This window comes from Eptesicus fuscus, chromosome 7, assembly GCF_027574615.1.
Source record: "Eptesicus fuscus isolate TK198812 chromosome 7, DD_ASM_mEF_20220401, whole genome shotgun sequence".
Classification (NCBI taxonomy): domain Eukaryota; kingdom Metazoa; phylum Chordata; class Mammalia; order Chiroptera; family Vespertilionidae; genus Eptesicus; species Eptesicus fuscus.
Window position 1 is genome coordinate 26333918 of NC_072479.1, and position 23280 is coordinate 26357197.

Consider the following 23280-nt stretch of genomic DNA (forward strand, 5'->3'; position numbering starts at 1 on the left):
GCCCAGTGCACAAAATTCATGCATGGGGTGGGGTGGTGTCCCACGGCCTGGCCTGCACCCTCTCCAAACTGGGACCCCTCAGGGGATGTCTGACTGCCGGTTTAGGCCCGATCCCATGCCTGCCGGCCTGATTGCCCCTAACCACTCTGCCTGCCGGGCTATTCGCCCCCAACTGCCCCCCCTGGCCAGCCTGATCACCCTCAACTGCCCCCCCTGCCAGCCTGCTATTTTCAGGCTGGCCTGCTCACCCCCAACTGCCACCCCCCCTCCGACCTGATTGCCCCCAACTGACCCCCACTGATGGCCTTCTTGTCCCCAACTGGCCCCCCCTGCCGGCCTGCTCACTCCCAACTGACCCCCCCCCCGCTGGCCTGATCACGCACAATGCTCCCCCCCACACACTGGTCTGATCACCCACAACTGCCCTCCCCTCTTGGCCTCTAACCACCTCTATCTTGGCCCCGCCACCATGGCTTTCTCCAGAAGAACATCCATGGCTTTGTCCAGAAGATCTCCTGGAAGGTCTCCCAGTCTAATTAGTATATTACCCTTTTATTAGTATAGATAGAGGCCTGGTGCATGGGTGGGGGCCAGCTGGTTTGCCCTGAAGGGTATCCCGGATCAGGGTGGGTGTTCCCTTGGGGAGCAGAGCAACCTGGGTGAGGGGCCTGTGGTGGTTTGCAGGCCGGCCACACCCTCATTGGGGTGAGGGTCCCCAATGGGGATGGTGTCGTCCTGGGCAAGGGGCTGGGGCAGTTTGCAGGCCAGCCATGCCCCCATGGGGTGAAGGTCCCTGCTGGGGGTGTGTGGCCAGCCTGGGTGAGGGGCTGAGGGCCATTTTCAGGCTGGCCATACCCCCTTCAGGGTGGGGGTCCCCGCTGTGGTGCCTGGCCAGCCTGTGTGAGGGGGTGATGGCTGTTTGCAGGCTGGCCACTTCCCCCAGCAGGGACCCTCACCCCATGGGGGTGTGGCCAGCCTAAGTGAGGGGCTGAAGGCCGTTTTCAGGCTGGCCACACCCCTTTCAGGGTGGGGATCCCCCCTGGGGTGCCTGGCCAGCCTGGCTGAGGGGCTGATGGATGTTTGCAGGCTGGCCAGACCCCACAGTGGGGACCCTCACCCCATGGGGGCGTGGCCAACCTTGGTAAGGGGCTGAGGGCCGTTTTCAGGCTGACCACGCCCCCCAGTGGGGACCCTCACCTCAATGGTGGTGTGGCTAGCCTGGGTGAGGGGCTGTGCAGGTCCCTCCCTCGGCGGCCGGCCCGGGTGACCCAAGCCTCCCATGCACTCAGGCCAGCTCCGTGGCCACCACCCACAGGCCCCTCCTTCAGTGGCCGGCCCAGGCGGGTGGGAAGCTTGGCTTCCTCTGTTGCCAGTGGTGACCCAAGCCTCCCGCCTGCTCCGGCTGGCTCAGTGGTCACTGCCATCTTTGTCCTACTAATTTGCATATTCCCTCCTGATTGGCTGTGGGTGTTGTGGAGTGATAGTCAATTACCATATTTCTCTCTTATTAGTATAGATGGTTTTTGATTCTCACCCTGTAGATTAAGAGTAAGCAAACATTATGAAATATGTTTGATGGTTTGGATTTGAATTTTAATGCACTAAAAAAGCTGTTGAAAAGGTTTTGCATTGAAAATAACAACATAACAGATTGGGTACGTAGGGTAGCAACATAGCATCACTTTGTATTTAACATGGGTTAATGCTAACATTGTTGATTGTGCCCAGAGCCCTGGGAAAATCAAATCTTGTTCTTAATTTCCTCTTAATTACATTTGTGAGTTGAAATATAATTTAAATGATAGGTGCGCTACTATAGTTCTCTAAGAGTATCTTAGAGACTAAAATCAAATAGTATAGATAGATTAGAAATGAAATATAGAATATACTAATATATAGTATACAATAATTTTATTTTACTGTCAGATATTAGTTACTTAATTTAAATAGCACTTATATAATAAAAGAATGAGAAAATAAATTAAAAGAGACACTATTTCATAAGGAATGGGAAGAAATAAATATTTCATTGTGTTATCTTTGGCTAACCTACAAATAGCATAATTAGGACAGTTTAGAGAGCTATCTCTAAAGAATTAAAAATAATTATATATGTTTTGTTTTTATTTTTAAATTTCCCCTGTACTATAAACCCTAGGAGGTCAGGGACTATGTGTGCCTTCTTCATGGTTGTATCTTCAGTAAGTGTGTACAGAAGTCACTCAAACATATTTTCATTTACTCCTGTCATATAATGCTTGCTGTAAACTCAACAAACCAGGAGCCAGATAATTCATATTTTTAATGTTATTATCCAAATCACTGTCATAGGATCATGAGATTTAAAAAATATAGTCCTACAATGTTTGTTAGTCATTCTTGAATTTAGCAATTATTCTTTTTAGTGGGAACATGAGACAGACAGATATGCTCAAATAGACAATATATAAACCCATTATACAAAAATCAGAGATAAAAGCTCACAGTGTAAACAAAGAATGTGTATATTTTTTGCATAATGTAGAAATAAAATCTTTTTTGAGGAAACAAACTGCCTTGAAAATATTGATATAAGGCTTATTAAAAAATTAGACTATATTAAATGATGAACAAAGCAGCCAACATGCACTTGAGTGAAATATTAGAAAAAGAGCTGATTTTTGTGCAAATTGGAGAAAGCATACGTCTCCTAGTTATGTTAATTATGTAAAGAAAATGTGAACTGATTCTGGTCTCCAGATTCCAAATCAAGTAAGCACTATATGCCAGACAGAAATTATAGGACTGGTCTCTCTCTCTCTCTCTCTCTCTCTCTCTCTCTCTCTCTCTGTCTCTCCCCTCTTTCTAATTCCTACTCATTTTAATGCTTTGGTTTTACTTGATAGCAATCATGGCAAATAATAATTTGTCTATTTAAGTCTAGGTATTGTGATATCAAAACCAGCTACACTATTAGGGGAACCATGTAGGCTTGGAGGAAATTTAAGCATGAAAATTCTAGCTTTCATAATATCATGACACTAGTTACTATGGATTTTAGAATTACGCAGGCATCTATATGGATATATTAAAATGATGTATTTAATCGTAGTTCCGAACACAGGGCACATCATCAGAAGGCATTGTTGGAGTGAATTAGACCTGTAGAGTTACTACACGAATGGCTGTCATAGCAGTACTTCAGAGATAATGCCTGAGTATACATCGGTGTTGCAGTAGCCCATTACAGTGATTTTTCTTCCACATAACTAGATATGCCACAAAAGCTCAGAAGCTAACACTGAAAGAAATGAGTTTGAAATAAGATGCAGCAAAGAGCAATAATCATGCTTCAAAAGTGGTTGCATTTGCAAAGTGAAATTAAATATTAATGTCAATAAATTGATGTAATAGAAATTGCAGTGTTTTGTGGTTCCTTTCTAGTTCATTACCAACATTTAGAGGAAAGTATTCCTAGAAAAGCAAAATATTCCGAAAACATTCTGGAAATGGCATGATTTTATCTATTGCTGGAAGATCGCAACTTTAATAGAGAATAAACAATTCTTCATAAAAAGACAGGTGGTATCTTACTGAGTTTCTAACATATTTTAACAGAAGAAATAATTTAAGTACTTCAGTTCCATCTTCTCATTGACCTGGCTTTTATTACAACCTACTTTTGGCATCCCACTTAGCTATTTGTGAAATTATTCAGTGGTGAATTTGGCACAGAATTTCTTGACATTTTTATAAATGTTTAACTATAATTCTAACTCCCCAACTCCCAACTCAATATGCCTAACCTCTTGAACACTAGTGAAGAAGTAAAATACAAGAAAATGTACAGACCATTAATGCTATTCTAATTGTTCTTAGCTTTCCAGGAGACTTCAAATTCTTCATGAATTTCCAGAGTTCCAGAGTAAGTACTTTAATAGAATCTATATAACCTATATAATAAAAGCATAATATGCTAATTAGACCAGACGACGTTCTGGATGACCTTCCAGATGAAGCTGCAGCAGCGGGGGCTGAGCCCCTTGCACGAATTTCATGCATCGGGACTCTAGTATTAACATAAGGAGGGCAGAATGATCATTAAATGGTGCTCCTTCGGTTGATCATTAAATGGTGCTCTCTTGAGTTTAAGTAATTCAGTATAATATATTTTAGGACTGTTTTATCAAGAAGAATATCCTAAATTGTTAAAATAAGGCCTAGCTTCTGAGAGGAGTTGGTGTGAAAATGTTTCTGCAGGACCAGAGGAGAAGGGATTGGGCTCTCTACTGACCACCTTGCTTTAGGGGTGGTATATTAGTTTTCTAGGGTTAGCATAACAAATTACCACAAACTGCATGGCTTGAAATAACAGAAATTTATTTTCTAACAATTCTGGAGGCTAGAAGTCTGAATTGAAGGTGTTGGCAAGACTGTTCCCCTGTAGAAGCTCTGAGGAAGAATCTGTTCCAGGCCTAGTTTCTGGTGATTGCTGGCAAGACATGGCATTCCTTGCCTTGAAAATGCATCATTCCAAGCTACAGAGAGGGGTGGCTTAAGTCAAATCTGTCTTACTTTGATGGAGTTTTGAGGCTGACATTGTTAGTGTTTACCAGTGTCACCAATTCTCTTCACCATTTTGTGCTTATGGAAAGCAACATTTCCTGGTTCCTTTGTATTGGTTGAGACTATGCCACTAGTCTTTCCCAGTAGCCTGTGACTCGTAGTGATAGGAATTACTTTGCCATCCTATCTAATAAAAGAGCAATATGCAAATTAACCATCAATCCGCTACACCCACAAACCACGCCCACCAGCCAATCAGGAGTGAGTATGCAAATTAACCCAACCAAGATGGCTGCAACCATGGAATGAGCAGGAGGCTTGGGTTTCCCCGATAATGGAGGAAGCCAAGCTTTTCTCACATCATGGTCGGCCTAGGCCTCCACTCAAGGCTACAAAGTTTTAATTATAGAAGATAAATAAATCCCAACAAAAATGGCAGCAGCCACAGAGCTGAAGAGAGCAGGAGGCTTGAGTTGCCCTGGCAATGGAGGAAGCCAAGCTTTCCACACACCCTGGCCTGCCTTGGCCTCCACTTAAGGCTACAAAGTTTCAGTTATAGAAGATAAATAAATCCCAGATACCAGGGCCTCTGCTTGGGTCGCCGGGGGGCGTGGCCAGCCTGCAAACCACCACAGGTCGCTCTTCCAGGCTGCTCCATGCCCCAAGGGAACCCCCACCCTGACTCAGGACACCCTTTGGGCAAACCAGCTGGCCCCCACTCATGCACCAGGCCTCTATCCTATCTAATAAAAGAGTAATATGCAAATTGACCATCACTCCAACACACAAGATGGCTGCCCCCATGTGGTCATAGATGACTGCCCCCATGTGGACACAAGATGGCCACCACAAGATGGCCAGCAGGGGAAGGCAGTTGGGAGGGACCAGGCCTGCAAGGGAGGGCAATTGTGGGCGATCAGGCCAGCAGGGGAGGGCAGTTGGGAGGGACCAGGCCTGTAAGGGAGGGCAATTGTGGGCGATCAGGCCAGCAGGGGAGGGCAGTTGGGAGGGACCAGGCCTGTAAGGCAGGGCAGTTGGGGGCGATCAAGCCTCCAGGGGAGGGCAGTTAGGGTGACCAGGCTGACAGAGGAGGGAAGTTGGGGGCAACCGGGCCTGCAGGGAAGGGCAGTTGGGGGGGTCCCAGGCCTGCAGGGGAGAGCAGTTAGGGCGACCAGGCCTGCAGGGTAGGGCAGTTAGGGGTGACCAGGCCTGCAGGGGAGGGTAGTTAGGGGCAAACAGGCTGGCAGGGGAGCAGTTAGGCATCAATCAGGCTGGCAGCAGAGTGGTTAGGGGGTGATCAGGCTGGCAGGCAGAAGCGGTTAGGGGCAATCAGGAAGGCAGGCAGGTGAGCAGTTGGGAGCCAGCAGTCCTGGATTGTGAGAGGGATGTCCGACTTCCCTCGAGGGGTCCCAGATTGGAGAGGGTGCAGGTTGGGCTGAGGGACACACACCCCCCGTGCACGAATTTCATGCACCAGGCCTCTAGTTTTATATAATAAAAGGGTGATATGCAAATTGACCCTAACGGCAGAACGACCAGGAATGACCAGTTGCTATGATGCACACTGACCATCAAGGGGCAGACGCTCAACACAGAAGCTGCCCCCTGGTGATTAGTGCACTTCCACGAGGGAACACCACTCAGCCACAAGCCAGGCTGATGGCTGTGAGTGCAGTGGTAGTGGCGGGAGCCTCTCCTGTCTGCTCAGCAGGTGGACATCCCCCGAGGACTACTGGGCTGTGAGAAGGCACAGGCCAGGCTGAGGGACCCCCCCCCCCCAAGTGCACGAATGTTTGTGCACTGGGCCTCTAGTTTAACTATATAAAAGCTGGAGTGGGAATTTTTTTTTTCTCACCTCTGTCCAATAAAGCATGAAACCTGGAATTGAGAAGGAAATTCAGAACATGCAGGTTGCCTGGACAGTGGATCTTATCTGAGTGAGAAGTAAAGTTTGGTTATATTTATGCCACTGTGATTTTGGTGGTATTTGTTATCAAAGCAAATGTATGCAACTTTGACTAATATAAATTTCTTCAACTCCTAAAACATCTTTGAATATGATTATATAGGTGACAGATTAATCATAGTTTGAACTTGAAACATATATGGTCTTAACCCAAAGTTTTTATTTCAGACATGTTTTTCCTTCTTTCCTAAAAATCCAATTCCATTAACAAAAAATTAGTTGAATACACTTACATTGAGGACTATCTACACATGAACATTTAGAAAATGTTTGATTTATGTTAACTTTAACATTGCAATATGGGCAAATAAAGCCAAAGACTGGTGCTGAACTCTTTAAAAAACCTATTTGTGCTCAGAGAGTTATGACATATATTTTTTGTCATTTAACTATTATAAAATTCCCAGTGGTACCACTTTGGCAGGAAATAAGACTTTGAAAAATAGTGTTTCTATATCAAACACAAATTTGTTGAGCTGTGCTTTAAATCCTAGAAGTTAGCTTCAGAGAAAAAGCTTTTATTGTTGAAAATAAAAATGGTAATCTATAGACAATCTTCCATTGGCTGCCAAGAATGCTGTGACATTTCAGACATATGTTCAACTTTCAACTCCATAATGAGTTTATTTTGAGTCTATTTATACACAGTTCAGTTGAAGGGCAAAAACAAGAAGTTATACATAAATGGCAGGGGCCCAAAACCGATGTCAGTTAAGCAATGATTTTGTGTGTAATACAGCACCCTGCTGGGATGTCTGCAGCTCTTTCTAGAATGCTACATAAAAGCTCAGCACTAGGAGACAATGAAAAAATAAATTTAAAATGGAAAGAATCCATTTATTCCCCAGTAATATTGGATTATAAAATGCTTCAAAGGTTGAAGGGCAGTGTTCATTGACTAGAATATGCTGATCTGTGGAAGAGCTGAATCTGACACAGGATAGAAAATAGTCTTGGCTGAGCATCCTCTACAACACCTGCTAGTTAAATGGCTTTGTTACTGTGTCACGAGGCAGAATGTCAAGGGTGACTGCCTGCTTTCAAAAGTGTTCTTTATCTCAAAGGTCCTTCAGAAAATGCCTCTATGCTTACTGGCATGCATGACCTGGAAAAGATTAAGGCCTTTTAGTGGCCTGGAAAGCATTCTAGTCTCTCGACATCTCTCAAAGTGAAAATGATCTTGAGTTCAGTAAGATATTGCATTGCCCTTTACACAATACCAGCTTCTATAGGTTTGGAGAACTTATTGGAACTTACTTCATATCATACACAGAGTTCTAAAATTTGGCCCAAATTCTGTTTGTTCAAAAACTGTTTACTGACTATATCCCATGTTTGAGATTTTTGCAGAATTGAGTGTGTAATGATGAATCTCACCAATGTAGTCCCTATGCTCATGAAGCTCACCATCAGATGGGAAAAGCAGGCATGTGTAAACATTCAAACAGATACAGTTATAATTATGTCCTCCCTGTATCTCCTCAGCTCACATAAAGACTCATGCTGATGATACCTTGGCATTGGAAAGACCCCATTTTGAACTGCAAATAGATTTTTTTTCTTCCATGTATTGACTCTACCTTTTCCCGTGAACATATAGTTTTGACCCTCTGAAGTTTAATTGCTACTATTGAGGATGCATGATTTTTATTTTATTCAAACCAACTGTTAATCCTGGCAAATGTCTGCTTTTCCAAAAAAAAAAAAAAAGGAATTTAACAACATCACTATTTAATCTTCTCTCACCTCCAAATATATTTATTCCAAAGTGCTGAGGACATGGACAGTATGTCATATATCTTACATCCTTCCCAGCACAGAGCTGAATGCTTGTCAAGAGGAGGTATTGAGAGACATTGGTTGATGAAGGGGGCATTAAATACCATATTTTATATTAAATGATAGCTTAAGAAAAGAAGAAGTAACAAGGATGTAGAAGAAGGGATCTGATTTCATATCTTTGATTGTAACTCAGAAAAACAGTGGCATTTACATAAATGTTAAAACACTTCAGCACACTTAAAAGGTGTCTATTAAGAACTCACTTCCTGCTATCTTGAGGAATTTCAAGTGCTTGTAGATGGCTTCTGAATTCACATTGACTATCACTGAAAGGAGTTAATCAGTTACTGTTTAGAGATTCAAACTGGAAAATGAATAGAAAAATGAAACCTGTTCTACCTTCCTATCACGTAGAATTGGGACTTGTACCATTTTTAAAAATATACTTCCTAATTCTCTAAATAAAAAATAACCTGCTGAATATTATAAATCTCCTTGTACTAGGGCCACTTAGGGATTTCTTGCTGGTCTCTCTGGAATCCCAATTCCTACTGCTTCAGCATGAATGCTGTCCAGTTTACATCCTGTTTGACCCACTTATGTATCTTATATCTGATCCACAGGCAACTCACAGGTTCCATTTAATGTTACAGACAATCACCCAGGATCCCTCATGCACTGCTGAATTTTGATCACATCCCTATTTACCCCTCAATTTAAAGTGCTGTCATACCAATAGTCATCCCCATGTGAAGTCACTCTGGAATCTCCATTTTGTTGTGTTGTTTGTTCCTCAAGTCTAGCCTTATTCACCCAGTTAGATGTCAGAATCTCCAGTTACTGTGTGAGGCAAATGTCAGCAGTAACGTCAGCCATAAGAAAAATAATCACTGCCTCTCAATGGTCTATTTATCACCAGTTCTTGTGAGAGAGAAAAAAGGATTAGAGTATCAATCCTAAATCCTTATTTTATATCCAAAGGCTTCCTAAACCTAATTTACCCTCATGCCTGGTGGCCTTTAGCAGCTTTCATCTCTCTGCCAGTCTGGACATATCCTACCAGGCTTTAGTGAACAGTCTGTTCTGTCTCCTGCTTCCTGTGGCTCTGACTTTTTGCTGTTGTGGTCCTAGCTCTGGTTTGCATTGACCTTGGTATCTAAGACATATCTGACTCTTGGCTGTGTAGTCTGATTACCTTATTTCTCTCCTATGGGTCCTCCCTTAACTTTTCAAGGTTTGATGACCTGTTTGTGAATGTTCTACACTGATATTTACAGTGCCGACACAACGAATAATGACCATTGTTAAAGTAAGGTGGGTTCTGGGACCTAAAAATTATGGTTGGGTATATACATTTCTTATCATATTTCCCAAGAACCAAATGTGTTCTTTAAACTATATGGGTTTAAAGGTCTAAAAATTCCTCCTGGTTTACAGCTAAGCTCCATTAGTGATGATTAATCATAATAAGACCATTGCTTAGACTTTAAATTAAAATGAGAAAACAAATTTCTCTGGATTACCAAGGGGGAATTGCTTTCCTAAATGCTCTGCAGGTAGTTTAAACTAAACATGTACAATGGGGTAATATTTTGAAAATTATTGATGTGCTTTTTTATTTTGCCTTTTAGACTACAAGACCATTGTCTTAGTTTGCCTGAGGCAACAAGAGGCCTAGGGAGATTAGGATTTGTTACAGAAGAAATACAAAGAGAAAGTCCCCAAAAAATAAAAAAGAGAAAGGAATAAAGGAGTGTGTTATAAAAAAGGGTTTCCTGGGGTTGAAGGGAGAACTGGCAGTTTCTTCCCATAATAACTAATCAAAGTAACCAGCTATTCTAAAGAGAAGAGTTCCATTATTATTACATTCCCTATATTTGCAAATAACTCATTTTAAAGTAGCACTTCAGAACTCTCCTGTAATATACAGAACATAACTGTGCCCTTCATGAAGTCTTAGACCAGTGAATTTTGGAAAGAATGCAGATAGAAATAAAAAGAGAAAGTAAAATAACCACAGTGGGTCCACATTTTTTCTTCTCTGGGCTTCGGCCCAAAGATACATTAGAAGAGAGAGAATAGTAGCAAACTTAGAGGGAGACCGTGTTTCCACCTGATACTCCAGGAGGAGGATTCTTGCAGGAGATCTGTAAACAGTGCACAACAAGAGATTAGTTCAGACATTAAGAAGGTTGCCTTAATTGCTACAACTTTCCTCATCTTCAGGTATTTCAAGTGAATGACTTAATTGTTCATAGTGCCAACCATTTGTTGTCATAGAATGAAGAAAAGGAGGTTTTCTATCTTTCTCTGTCAGACACTGATCACATGTTAAATATTAGGTTTTTGTGCATGAAGCTTATCCATGTATTTCTGTGCTATCAAAATAATACAATTTAAGTTACTCAAAGAGATATAGGTTTAGGTCATCTGATGCACATTGGGTGCATCTAAGGACCAGGTAACTTCCTGAGTTGAAAGGAGATTGAAGTTTTATTGGGAGAGGAGAATAGAGAGGCCTGAGTTTTTATGATTTGGCCCAAGTTATCAGTTTTTATATTGAAATGCTGCAAAATTTGCAATTGAGGGTTGTATTCATTTTCATGCCACCTACTCGGTATTGTTTGTGCAATTTTATCTTGATAACTGTCAGAGCAGTTCTTTCTGAGAACTTCATTTTTTTAAAACCTCACCTGAGGGTATTTTTCTATTGATTTTTAGGGAGAGTGGAAGAGAGAGGCAAAGACAGAGAGAATTATCAATATGAGAGAAATACATCGGTTGGTTGCCTCCTGCACGAACCCCAACCAGGGCCTGGGCTGGGGAGGAGCCTGCAACCAAGGTATGTGCCCTTGATTAGAATCGAATCTGGGACCCTTCAGTCCGCAGGCTGAAGCTCTATCCACTGAGCCAAACTGGCTAGGGCTGAGAAATTCTTTTGCAATGCTTAGGGTTGGTCAGTTAGTCAAGGTTCACGAAGTTCACAAGGATAAAAGGTCTGGAAGAAACTAGGATCCTCTTTCATGTTTGTTTTAATCCTATTACAATGCTAGCAGGACTTTCAAGCTGTGTTTGCAATGGGAAGTCCCTACCTCTTGATTATAATATATAGGCTCTGTTAAACAACAATAAACAAAATGAGATCCTTCAGTGTAATAAAATGGAAAATCCTTTAGTCAATGGAATTCTCCTAAGGGTAGTTATCATAATTTCTTGAGAAACAAACCCCAAACTTTGATTGGTCAATGTAGGTGAAGTGTGAGATCAAAAGTACATGCTTAAGAAAAATATATGATTGATAATTTGTTGTGAATAAGATACAGAAGTGGACTTGTAGGTTCCTGATAAGAGGGGAGAAGAAAAGGAAAATGACAGAATGAAAAAAGAAAGGTGAAAGAAAAGGAAAACATCTAGACTGGACTTTGAATGAGGGAAGAGTCAACATAATTCATAATGGCAGTGTGTCTAGGAAGATAATTTCACATATAGAAATATTGACATTAAATTTTAGATTTGCTGTGGAGGGAGGATCTAAATGCTCTCCTCTGAGGTTTCTATGGAACTATTAATTCCATAGGACCACTAACGTCTGTGATGTATTGAATCGTAGCATGCTTCTAACCTGCTTCCTATCCAATTTCCAGCCTTATCTGTGAGCACTTGTTGCCATGCATTTTATGATACAGCAACAGCAAGTCATTCATAGTCACATGTCCAGTGTATACTGTTTCCTATTTGTCTATAATGAATATTCTCTCCTTCCTTTCACTTTACCAAGTAACCCCTCCTACTTCAAGACTGCACAAATATTGCCCTGGCCAGGTGTCCCATACACCAAAAGGTTGCAGGTTTGATTCTCTGTCAGAGTACATATGGGAGGCAATCAATAGATTTCTTTTTCCTCTCTCTCTCCCTTTCTTAAATCAATAAAAACATAGCCTTGTGTGAGGATTAAAACACACACACACACACACACACACACACACACACACAAGAATGCACAAATATCACCTTTAGCATTGTTCTTTTAAAGAGGAGGTAATGTTTTTAACCAGGATAACTTATCAAACTTTAGGTATGGTTATGTTAGTAAAAATAAAATATATATGTATTTAATTCATGTATGTACATGTGAGTATATGTAAATACTCACAAATATATGTATATACTAGAGGCCCGGTACACGAAATTCGTGCACGGGAGTGTGTGTCCCTCAGCCCAGCCTGCACCCTCTCCAATCTGGGATCCCTCTCACAATCCAGGACTGCTGGCTCCCAACTGCTCGCCTACCTGTCTTCCTGATTGCCCCTAACTGCTTCCACCTGTCAGCCTGATCACCCCCTAACCACTCCCCTGCCAGCCTGATTGCCCCTAACGGCCCTCCCCTGCAGGCCTGGTCACCTGTAACTACCCTCCCGTGCAGGCCTGGTCCCCCTGCAACTGCTCTCCTCTGCAGGCCTGGGTCCCCCCCAACTGCCCTTCCCTGCAGGCCCGGTCGCCCCCAACTTCCCTCCTCTGCTGGCCTGGTCACCCCTAACTGCCCTCCCCTGCAGGCTTGATAGCCCCTAACTGCCCTCCCCTGCCATCTTGTGGTGGCCATCTTGTGTCCACATGGGGGCAGCCATCTTTGACCACATGGGGGCAGCCATCTTGTGTGTTGGAGTGATGGTCAATTTGCATATTACTCTTTTATTAGATAGGATAGAGGCCTGGTGCACAGGTGGGGGCCAGCTGGTTTGCCCTGAAGGGTGTCCCAGATCAGGGTGGGGGTTCCCTTAGGGCATGGGGCGCCCTGGGCCTGTGGTGGTTTGCAGGCTGGCCACGCCTCCCAGTGACCCAAGCAGAGGCCCGGGTATCTGGGATTTATTTATCTTCTATAATTGAAACTTTGTAGCCTTCAGTGGAGGCCTGGGACGGCCAGGAACTTGGCTTCCTCCATTGCTGGGGAAACCCAAGCCTCCTGTTCACCCCATGGCCACAGCCATTTTTGTTGGGATTTACTTATCTTCTATAATTGAAACTTTGTAGCCTTGAGCAAAGGCCAGGGCTGGTGGAAAGCTTGGCTTCCTCCATTGCCGGGGAAACCCAAGCCTCCCACTCTCTTCTTGGCTGCAGCCATTCTTGTTGGGATTTATTTATCTTCTATAATTGACACTTTGTAGCCTTGAGTGGAGTCCAGGGCCCGCCAGAGTGTGTGGGGAAGCTTGGCCTCCTCCATTGCCGGGGAAACCCAAGCCTCCTGCTCGCTCTGTGGTCGCAGCCATCTTGGTTGGGTTAATTTGTATACTCGCTCCTGATTGGCTGGTGGGCATGGCTTGTGGGTGTAGTGGAGGTACACTCAATTTGCATATTACTCTTTTATTAGATAGGATGTATGTGTGTATCCATTTATCTATTCACAAATATTTCTCTAATTTGTGTCAGACTCCTTACCTAGATATATGTTAGATATATATCATATATGCTAGATATATGATAACAAAAGACATACAAGATCCCTGCCTTCAAAAAATATATATCCTAGAATATATGTAGCAAACAGTAGCTAGATCTCTTTATTGAAAAGGCATATAGAGGTATAATACCAGTGACTAAAAAAACAGATAAAAACTGACTTTAAGAAATGTGTAATAGTTGCTTTCTTCAAATAATTCTGTTTAAATCAACCTTATTTTTTGGATTATAAAATAAAGGTAATTAATTCAAAATCTCTACAATCAGAGTGACTTTTCTTGAAAATTAGTAACTAATGAAAGCAATTATTTTCTATGTTTCTTGAGAATATTTCATCCTTCATATATCTAGTTTAACCTTTTTAAATATATATTTTTATTGATTTTAGAGAGAGAAAAGGAGAGGGATAGAGAGATAGAAACATCTATGAGAGAGAAACATCGATTGGCTGCCTACTGCATGTACCCTACTGGGGACTGAGTCTGAAACCCAGGTACGTGCCCTGACTGGGAATCAGTCTGGTTCATGGGCTGATGCTCAACTAATGAGCCACACTGGGTGGGCTAATTTAACCTTTAAATAATATAAATTAATTGACAATTACTTAGTGTGGGAAACAGATTTCACTATGAAACTAAAAATGTGGCAAAGGAAAAAGCATTGGATGAGGAAGGACTATAAAGGTGCCCAGATTCCACAATCACTGTCCCCAATTGAGGATGTTATTCTAAACAAGGTATCCAAACCATTGGAATCCAGATTCTCTAATTGTAAAATGACAAAAGTGACTTGTAATTTCCATCTCTACCCAAGTTAAATTTCTATATTTTGATGAAAATAATTGAAAATCTGATTTTAGCAAGTTTCAAACTTGTTGTCTATATTAGAAAAATCTTTTAGATACATAACTGAAAGTCATTTTTTAGAGATCATTAGTGAGCAAATGGCTTTAGGATAACCACTTTTATAAGCTGGCGTGGTCGAAGATCCTTAAAAGTTTTGCCAATAAAAGCAATTAATAATTTAGGGAGGAAATGGAGACACCTGTAACAGTGTCAGCATAAGAAAATGAAGTAAAAAATAATTTATAAAGTAAAACATAAGAATACTAGTATATGATTGTTACTAAGGATCATATACACTAAGATCATAGCAACTTCTGAAAATGTCATATGACCAATGAAAGAGTTAAAGTTTCATAATGTTTTGTCTATTAGATAGATTGTAATAACTGGATTTAAACATGGGAGAAATTTTTAGGCAGTTTAATCTCTCTGTTTTTCTTTGTTTGACTGTATCTTAAAGTATGTACTATTTATACAGACTAGAAATAATTAGAGTCATACCAGCTTTCCTCAGCCGGACTTAGTTTAACATATTAAATAAACTTGTTAAATAAAGCAAATTCATAAAAGTAATATGATAACTGAAGGGATGGTTGTATGAGGTGATAAACATGAATGTCAACTGAATTATTAGAGAACAAGAGTAAAGAAGGGCGTACATGTGGAAAGTAATTGAGGAAAATAGGTAGGCTTTAAAATTACCTTGCTCTCAAGTAATAGCAAATATTCTAGTCACTAGCTTTAAATATGTAAAAAAAAAATAAAAGATGCATCTTATAGTATTTTACATTTTAGTCATAAAATTAAAAATAAGTGTCACATATTGGATCTTAACTGAATCTAGGTAAGGAGAAACAATATGAAAAAATACACAACAACAACAACAAAACATTGGCCCCAAAAGCAAAACCATCTGGTGAAGTCATGAATGACTGAGTTGAACAGCAGGAGAGCCTACTGTTAAATCATTTTCACAGACAATTGAAAATTCTGTAGAGAATATATTAAAGAGTAATATAAAAAGTGCAGTGACCCAAATAAATTGCTTACGGAAAAAAGTCAAAATCAGTTAATAGCCACTGTATTCCTAACAAAATAGATATATTTAAGAATTAGTAGAAACATGCTGTAATGGAGGTATTTACTCCAAATTTTAAGAATTTTGCACTTAATTATGCTTTTTATGACATTCCAAGAGAATAAGTAAAATCAATCGTTAGTAATAGATAATAAACTTCTTTGAAGTTGAGTACAATGAAACTTTCTTTATAAATTAATATTTGATGTTGCTAAGTGTCCTCAATAATCCCTCTCTCCTTCCTTCTTTCCTCCTTCCTTTATTCTTTTTTTTTAAATATATAATAGAATTCCATTAGTTTAGCTTACAAGGAGTTGGGATGCCTCACTACAGACTTCATTCCTCATCCTTCGTAGCAGTTGTGTGCGGCCATGGGATTAACTCTGGGTCTAAAAGGATGGATGTAAGCACAAGTAATATGTGCATTTTCAGAGTCATTACTTTGAAGATAAAGTCACTTACTCTGAACTTCCTCTTTTATCTGCCTCCAGTCCACATAGAAGCGGACATCCTCCTAGTTGACGATGTAACATAAACTGGCTTGCAAGTAAGTACTGAGGCAAACAGACAACTTAATGGAGATAATTTCTACCTGTGGCATTCCCCCTGCTCCCATAGCCGGACAAGTCAACCTTTTTGTGCTCCAAATAGCAGAAGCTGTGTTTGTCCTTCAGAGTCTTTCTTTCAGTTCTTCCAATAAGATTTTTAAGTGAAACAGTTGAGAGCATCTCAGGGACAAAAGTCAGATTAACTTCTTATTAGAAATCTATATTTTTAGAAGACCTTAAACTAGCGAGTATTAAGTTGACAGTAAGTGGGAGGGTTCAAGCACAGATGCAGTAAATAATAAAATATCTCAGAGACTTAAGAACTATTAATAAAAGTAATCTGAATGTGGTGACTTTCACGTGGCTTTTATTGGGAGCAAAGACTAGAAGTTTATTACATTTTTGAGGAACCCATATTGCCAAAGAAGGCACGAGTCTGACCCGAAAGAGCCTTTATTATCCTTAAAACAGTGTTTATGGAGAGTGTACTCTCAATGCCTATTTAGGTTGTGGAAAGGAAGGTAATGGACAGAAAAATATCCAATCCTACTCCAGAGAGGAAAATCAAATAACTTGAAAACAGACCAGGAGTTTCTTAAAGAGATCAGGAGAAAAGTCCAGCTGAGCAATTGATTCTAGTACTAGAAAAAGTATCTGAAAATTATGGCATGCCATCTTTTTGTCATTTCGATAGGGCACCGACTGCTCCCATTCTAACTACTGTATGAAATAGGAACTGACGGTAGTTATTCTATTTCAGCTTCACCATTGTACACTGAGTTTCAGGGACATATGTAACTTTTGTGTTTGTTTATGAGTTACCAATTGCAAAGGGCAAAGTTCAAATTTGACCACAGTTTAGCCTCAATTTTTATATGGATGGAATAACTTAATAGAATTTTGGTTGCCTCATTTAGGGAAGGAAAGAATGTGGTCTGAAAGTGGGAAGAAGTGACTCTAGGAAGGTGGCTAGAGGAGCACACTGGGTCAGACTGTTGACCAATATCTGTTCTCTACATTTATTTTAATAATAGAATTTTGGGGGTTTTGGCTGGCACATCTTCACCCAGCTTACAGATTTAAACCCAATGTTCTTGGCATTGTGTCTAAGTTTGGCCAATAGGGTGGCCAAGGGAGTTATTTGAGTAACTTCTGAGTTGTCTCCTTCAAAACAGAGATGTTTGCTTTGAAATTCCTTTTCTCAATCATTTTAGTTAGATTGTGGACAAAGGAAGATTCAGCTTTAACAAAGTAGACAAGCACAACAACCTAGGGTATGAGGAAGCAATAGGAGGAGTGGAGCCAGGTTCCTAAATGACCTGGAAAAGCAGAGCCACCCAACCAGCCTGGACTGGTCACTTATGGACTATTAAATATGAGAAAAATAAACTTATAAGAAAAACCTTGTAGGTTAGAGTCTCTTGGAGCAGCTTAGTCTGCATCCTAACACAATATATATTTTAACTGCATAAGGCTATATAGTATTGTGAAATGAAACCAAATCTGTAAAGATATGTCTCAGAAAGAAAATAGTAAACTTTTATAGAAAAGGCATGGTGAAAGACTATTTCTAGTAGAAGCAAGGAAAGTATAAAATAATTTCTGGGAGACCAGCTGTGATGAATGCCTTCAACACAGATGTTAGACGCAGGCACTTTTTATTCAATTTCAAAAGGTGCACCATATGTACATCTGTCTCAATAAACAGTCATATTTTATAATTATAAGACTTTAAATCATCTGTCAGACAAATCCAGATGCCAAATAAGTCAAAATCCTCAGTGTTTAAACTATTTTTCAAAAATAATTTATACACCTGGGAAATCAAAGTTAATGATTTGGAAAATATTTCTGAATGTGCCATTTATACGCCCCAAATAGTACAAAGTCTTGAGGACATAGAAAAGGATAAGACATTGTACCTACAATCAAGGATATTTTACCCTTGTTGAAAATACAAAGATAACCTACTTTAAATAATTAAAGAAACATTTACTCTTAAAAATGAATGCTTTTCTGGTTATAAATGAAAATCATTTGTGTTAATGTGTGATATTCTGTTGAGTTAAAAGTAAATGACTAAGACATAGATCCTCTCATGAAAATTTATAATGTAGGTAGGGGTGAGTGATAAGTGGTGAGATAGGGAAATGAGAGATGCAAGCATAAGTTCACAGACACACACAAGTAATAAATAATATAAGCAATATGTCAAATAAAGAATAAGCAAAATATGTCAGATCCATAGGTGGACTGGTAAATTATAAACTCCAAGTCTGGTGTCCAGAGAATGCCTAGGAATGGAAAGCATTTACTCATTTATCCATTCAACATGTCTTTAAAGAACTGTGAGAAAATACATTTCTGTTGTTTAAACCACCTAGTCAGTGACATGTCATTATGGCAGCCTTAACAAACACAGCCCCAAAGGACAATGATATGACATCTGTGAATCCCAATGTTATCACAGAGTACTGGTTCTAAAACGTATAACAGCCCCCCACTTTTTAACATTTAATCTACAACAGCTATAAAATGTCTCTCACTGTTGTGCTCTAATAACTGGACTACTTTAATGCTCATTAATTTTAGAATCAGGAAAGATTTATGGCATTAGTTCAGAGTTTCTCACAATCGGCACTATTGATACTTGGATCTGGACAATTCTTTATTGTGGGGCACTGTCCTGTGCATTGTCAGATATTAGGAGCCTCCCTGGGGCCTTTGCCCTCTAGATGACAGTGGTACTCCTCTAATTATAGAACCCAAAAAGTTTCCAGAATTGCCAAACATCACCTTGAAGGCAAAATAACACTTCTATGAGATCTGTTTCTTTATTTGAACATCAAGGTGGGGCTTTTTATAAATATTTATTATATGAGTTAGATTATTGGAAGGTCACCTAAATATGCATCTGCATGATAGAATCACTTTCCTGTCTATATGTAAACGAGTTTTGTTCACAACAAGGATTCACCTTCTTTTATCTGACACTTTATTATTTGTTGAAAAATAGTTTAATTACAGTCTTCTTCTCTCAGAGTCATAATTCTAATTATTAGTCACATTGACCTTTTCTGTTGAATAAAAAGAAACAAACGTTACATCAGAAGCCATAAAAGCACTGGCATTAAGAGCTAGTGCAAAGAAGTACATTCATTATGTATTTCTAAATTAGAATGAAGCATCTTTGCAAGGCCTTTATTTGACTGTGTTTGATATTCTCTCTGGAAGATATCTTTATTTTGAATGGAGCAGATAACAGGCTTTCATGACCACAAAGGCCTTTTTATGAAAAAATTAAATCAAACTTTCTTTATTACTTAATGAAAAGACCTCTGTGGAGTTGGCTTGCCACCTCAAATCCTTTCTGACTTTTTAAATCTGTAGCAGTCAAATTATCCTAGTCATTTTTGTAGAGTGTAGTAGACAAAGTAGACAGTTTTCTGGAAGCACTCATCAAGGCTGAGTTCTATTGGAGAGCTTGTGAACGGAAGGGCGGAAAGTCAGCCAGAGTCTCCACAGTTGGATATCTGAATATTTCTGATGTGTCATATCTGGCTGCAGTCTTTCCCTAATGAAGGAGCTCAGAGGTATGCTCTGTTCCTTTGCTGACTTTATAGCAAAATAGGATCTGTCTAGTGAAACAGCTATCACCTTACTTAAAAATCAATTTTCGAGAAACTCCTCTAGAATCCTATCTCTGACGGAATCTGAGTGATACTCACTTTGACCATTGCACAGTTGTAAGGTATTGTGGGAAAGGAAAAATAATTTTTTCCTACCTTTCTAATTACCAGCTAGACAAATAGTGAAATTAACATGAGGCAGATTAACAAGAGAAAATAACCAAATTGAATACATGTACATGGGGAGATCCATCTTACCTTATAATAGACAAATATGCAAATTGACCGCACCTTCGCTACTCCCAAGCCACGCCCACCAACCAAGCCACGCCCAACAACCACGCCCAATAACCACGCCCACCAGGAAACCATTGCAGGGACGTTGGGGTGTGGTGGAGCCCAAGGCCGGGAAAGCCGCCCAAGGCTTTCCCGGCCTTGGGCACCAGCGGGGAGCCTGCACCGATCGCAGGAAACCACTGGGGGTCGGCTCCTGCAATTGGTAGCAGGGATGTTGGGTGCGGCGGAACCCAAGGCCACCGCCCGGGGCCAAGCCCCAACCCTGAAAGAAGGCAGAAGGCGGTGGCCACAGCCAAGGCCTGGGTCCCCGGTGCCGGCAGAAAACTGGTGCAGGCAGCCAGGTGAATGAAGGTCTATTGCATGAATCTTCATGCAAACGGGCTACTAGTAAGACTATAAGGACACATTGGCAGTGGAAGCTTATATCCCATTCTGGAGCTAAGGAGAAAGGAGGGGCTACAGTTTGGGACTTCAAAAGGCAAAAAGGCCATTCCCATAAAGATAGGAAAGCAAATGTTTGGCAAACAATGTTTCCCGGGCCATCTTTAACAATGGGACAGAGATGAAAAATGCGTCTTTCTAGGTTCCTCCTTGTCTATCACACTAGTTCATATTAAACTATTATAGTTATCTGTAATAGCTCCCTTTCTGTAGCAGGCCCTGTCTCTAAATTTCTTTTAGGTAGGTAGGGGAAAATAAAATGTTTTTCCTGAGGCTTTTGTTTCTTAGTAAAAACCAGCTTAAATTATATCTCAAAAAGGCATATTTTGGGGTGGCAAATTCTGTTCCTTCTCAGTATTCTTCATTATTTAATGATTTCCATTGTTAAAATACATACATTTTCATTTAGATGTTTTCAAAATGCACTTTTAAGATCTGGGTGCAAAATATTGGTGATTGAAAAAACAGTCTTATTTAAAAAACAAAGGCTAATTAAGAAATCTAGAGGGAAATTTGATTATCAGACTGCAACAAGATTAAAGACTTTGAATTTAAAGTCTTCAAGGCTTGAGAAGAGAAGAATGCTCTAATGAACTAATCAGTTAATTAAAATATATTTTATTAATAATCAGTATCCCAGGAGTGAGATAGGTTGAAAGCACACAAAACACATGATCCCTAACAAATCATTCTTTATTGCAGATTAAATTAATCCAGGCTATTGTTTCCGAATGTTTTTAAGAACAGGCACCACGCCTTTTAAAAACATGATAAAAATTTCATTGTGCTATTCCATTTATTTATGCATTTAGCAATGCATATTTATTAACTGCAAAAAGCCAGATAGTTTTGTAGGCTTGGGAACATAGTAGTGTAAATCCCTACCCTCATGGGGTTTACATGTTATTGGAAGATAAACGGAATAAATATAAAGAAATTGCAAAAATATATTGTGCCATGTGGTGATAGGTGCTATTGTTAAAAAAGTAAAGCAAGGTAAGGAGTGCCGGGGTGTGTGGTGGTCAGGGAAGGGAAGTCTTAGGTTGTTTCCCCAGAGGAACAACCTGGGATGTAGATTTTTGTTCAAATATTTATTAGAGGGAGAGAGAGGTTAAGTCAGGAGAAGGGAAGCGAGTCAAGGAGAATGGAAATGGGTGAAAAGTTCAGCAAGAATGTGATCTCAGATGGAGACTGTCAGGAAGCTGTGGAGCACAAGTTATACCACTGTGGGTAAGGTCTGGCCTTTTGTCGCACGTCTCAGTTGATTGCTGGCCAAAGCGGTACAACATGGCCTGGGCAAAAGGCACCTCCATTTGGCTGAGGTCACTGATCTGGATAAAGGAGGGGCGGCTATGTGTTCTCATCTAGCCAACGTTAGCAGCAGCTGGGGATGGATGCACAAACCTATAAAAGGGGTCTGAGTGGGTTTCCAACGGTGTTCACTGGCATAATGAGAAGATGATGAGTGCATACGGGAGAAAGAAAGCTAAATCATTCCGGGGAGAGAACAGTGACTGTGGAGGCCCTATGGTGGAATTTTGCTAAAGCTTCCGAGACTAGAACTTGCTTGGTTTGAGGAACATCACCATGTCCAGTGCGACTGAACCTTGTGAACAAGGGGGACTGGAAGGTGATGAGGAACACAGGGGTGAGATCCCATCATATGGGAACTTGTAGACCACTGAGTGAGATGACAGGGGAGCTTTCTGAACAGAATGCATGATCTGGATTTAGTTTTTAAAGTATTCTCTTTAGCTGCCATGGGGAAAATAGACTGTAAACAGAGACCAAGAGTGTAAACTGCAGAATCAGTACTTCCTTTTATTGAGCAAACGCAGAAGCTACTGTGAATTTATTAATGCTTTATGTGATTTTGCATATGATAATTATAATTGTATTCACATAGATTTTGTAAGTACTATGTGTAAGCAGGGAGGTGATATTTAAAATATTCAGCAAACAGTAACACAAAGGTTCCAACCAATCAGATGGAAGCTGCATTGTACTAGTAGCCTAACATCTAGACAAAATACAGTATTTCTTCAGTCTACATACATTGCTTACTATGCAAATAGATTTGTAGACCCCTTATAATGTAACCTCTTGCCTTAAAAATGATCAAAGCTCCAATACAATACATTGTAATTTTTGGTCTTTTCTAAGAAAGAAAATGGGAACTCACTTGGGTAAAATGAGGTGTTATTTTATGATGGATAATAGAGCTTTGAAAATGTCAGATATAGATTATAGAGGAAGGTCTTAAGTTTAGAAAACAGAATATTTTATAATTCAGCAGTTAGGGGATTACAACTCAAAACCTGGTAGTATAGCCTAAGGACAGTTCCTCCTAGGTATCTTTTTTGGACACGGTACTTCCCTTGTACACTTGCATCACATTATATGTTAATACTTTTTCTTCTGTCTATTCTGTAGATTTCATTCTAAGAACAGGAACCAAATCTTTTTTATTTACTGTTGTGTATTCAGAGTCTAGCTTAGTACCTGTCATTCCTAGACACATAGTCTAGATACCCAAGGGCTGTGACAATAGGATACCAAATTAGGTGATGGGATTGAATATGTAAAAGTAGATTTTGTCTGAAAACAAAGAGTTGTTCTATTGGTCAAATCAGGGAAAGACTTTACTTCTTTAAAATAGTAAAAGCTTAGTCTAGGGTTCATGAGTCAAATCAAG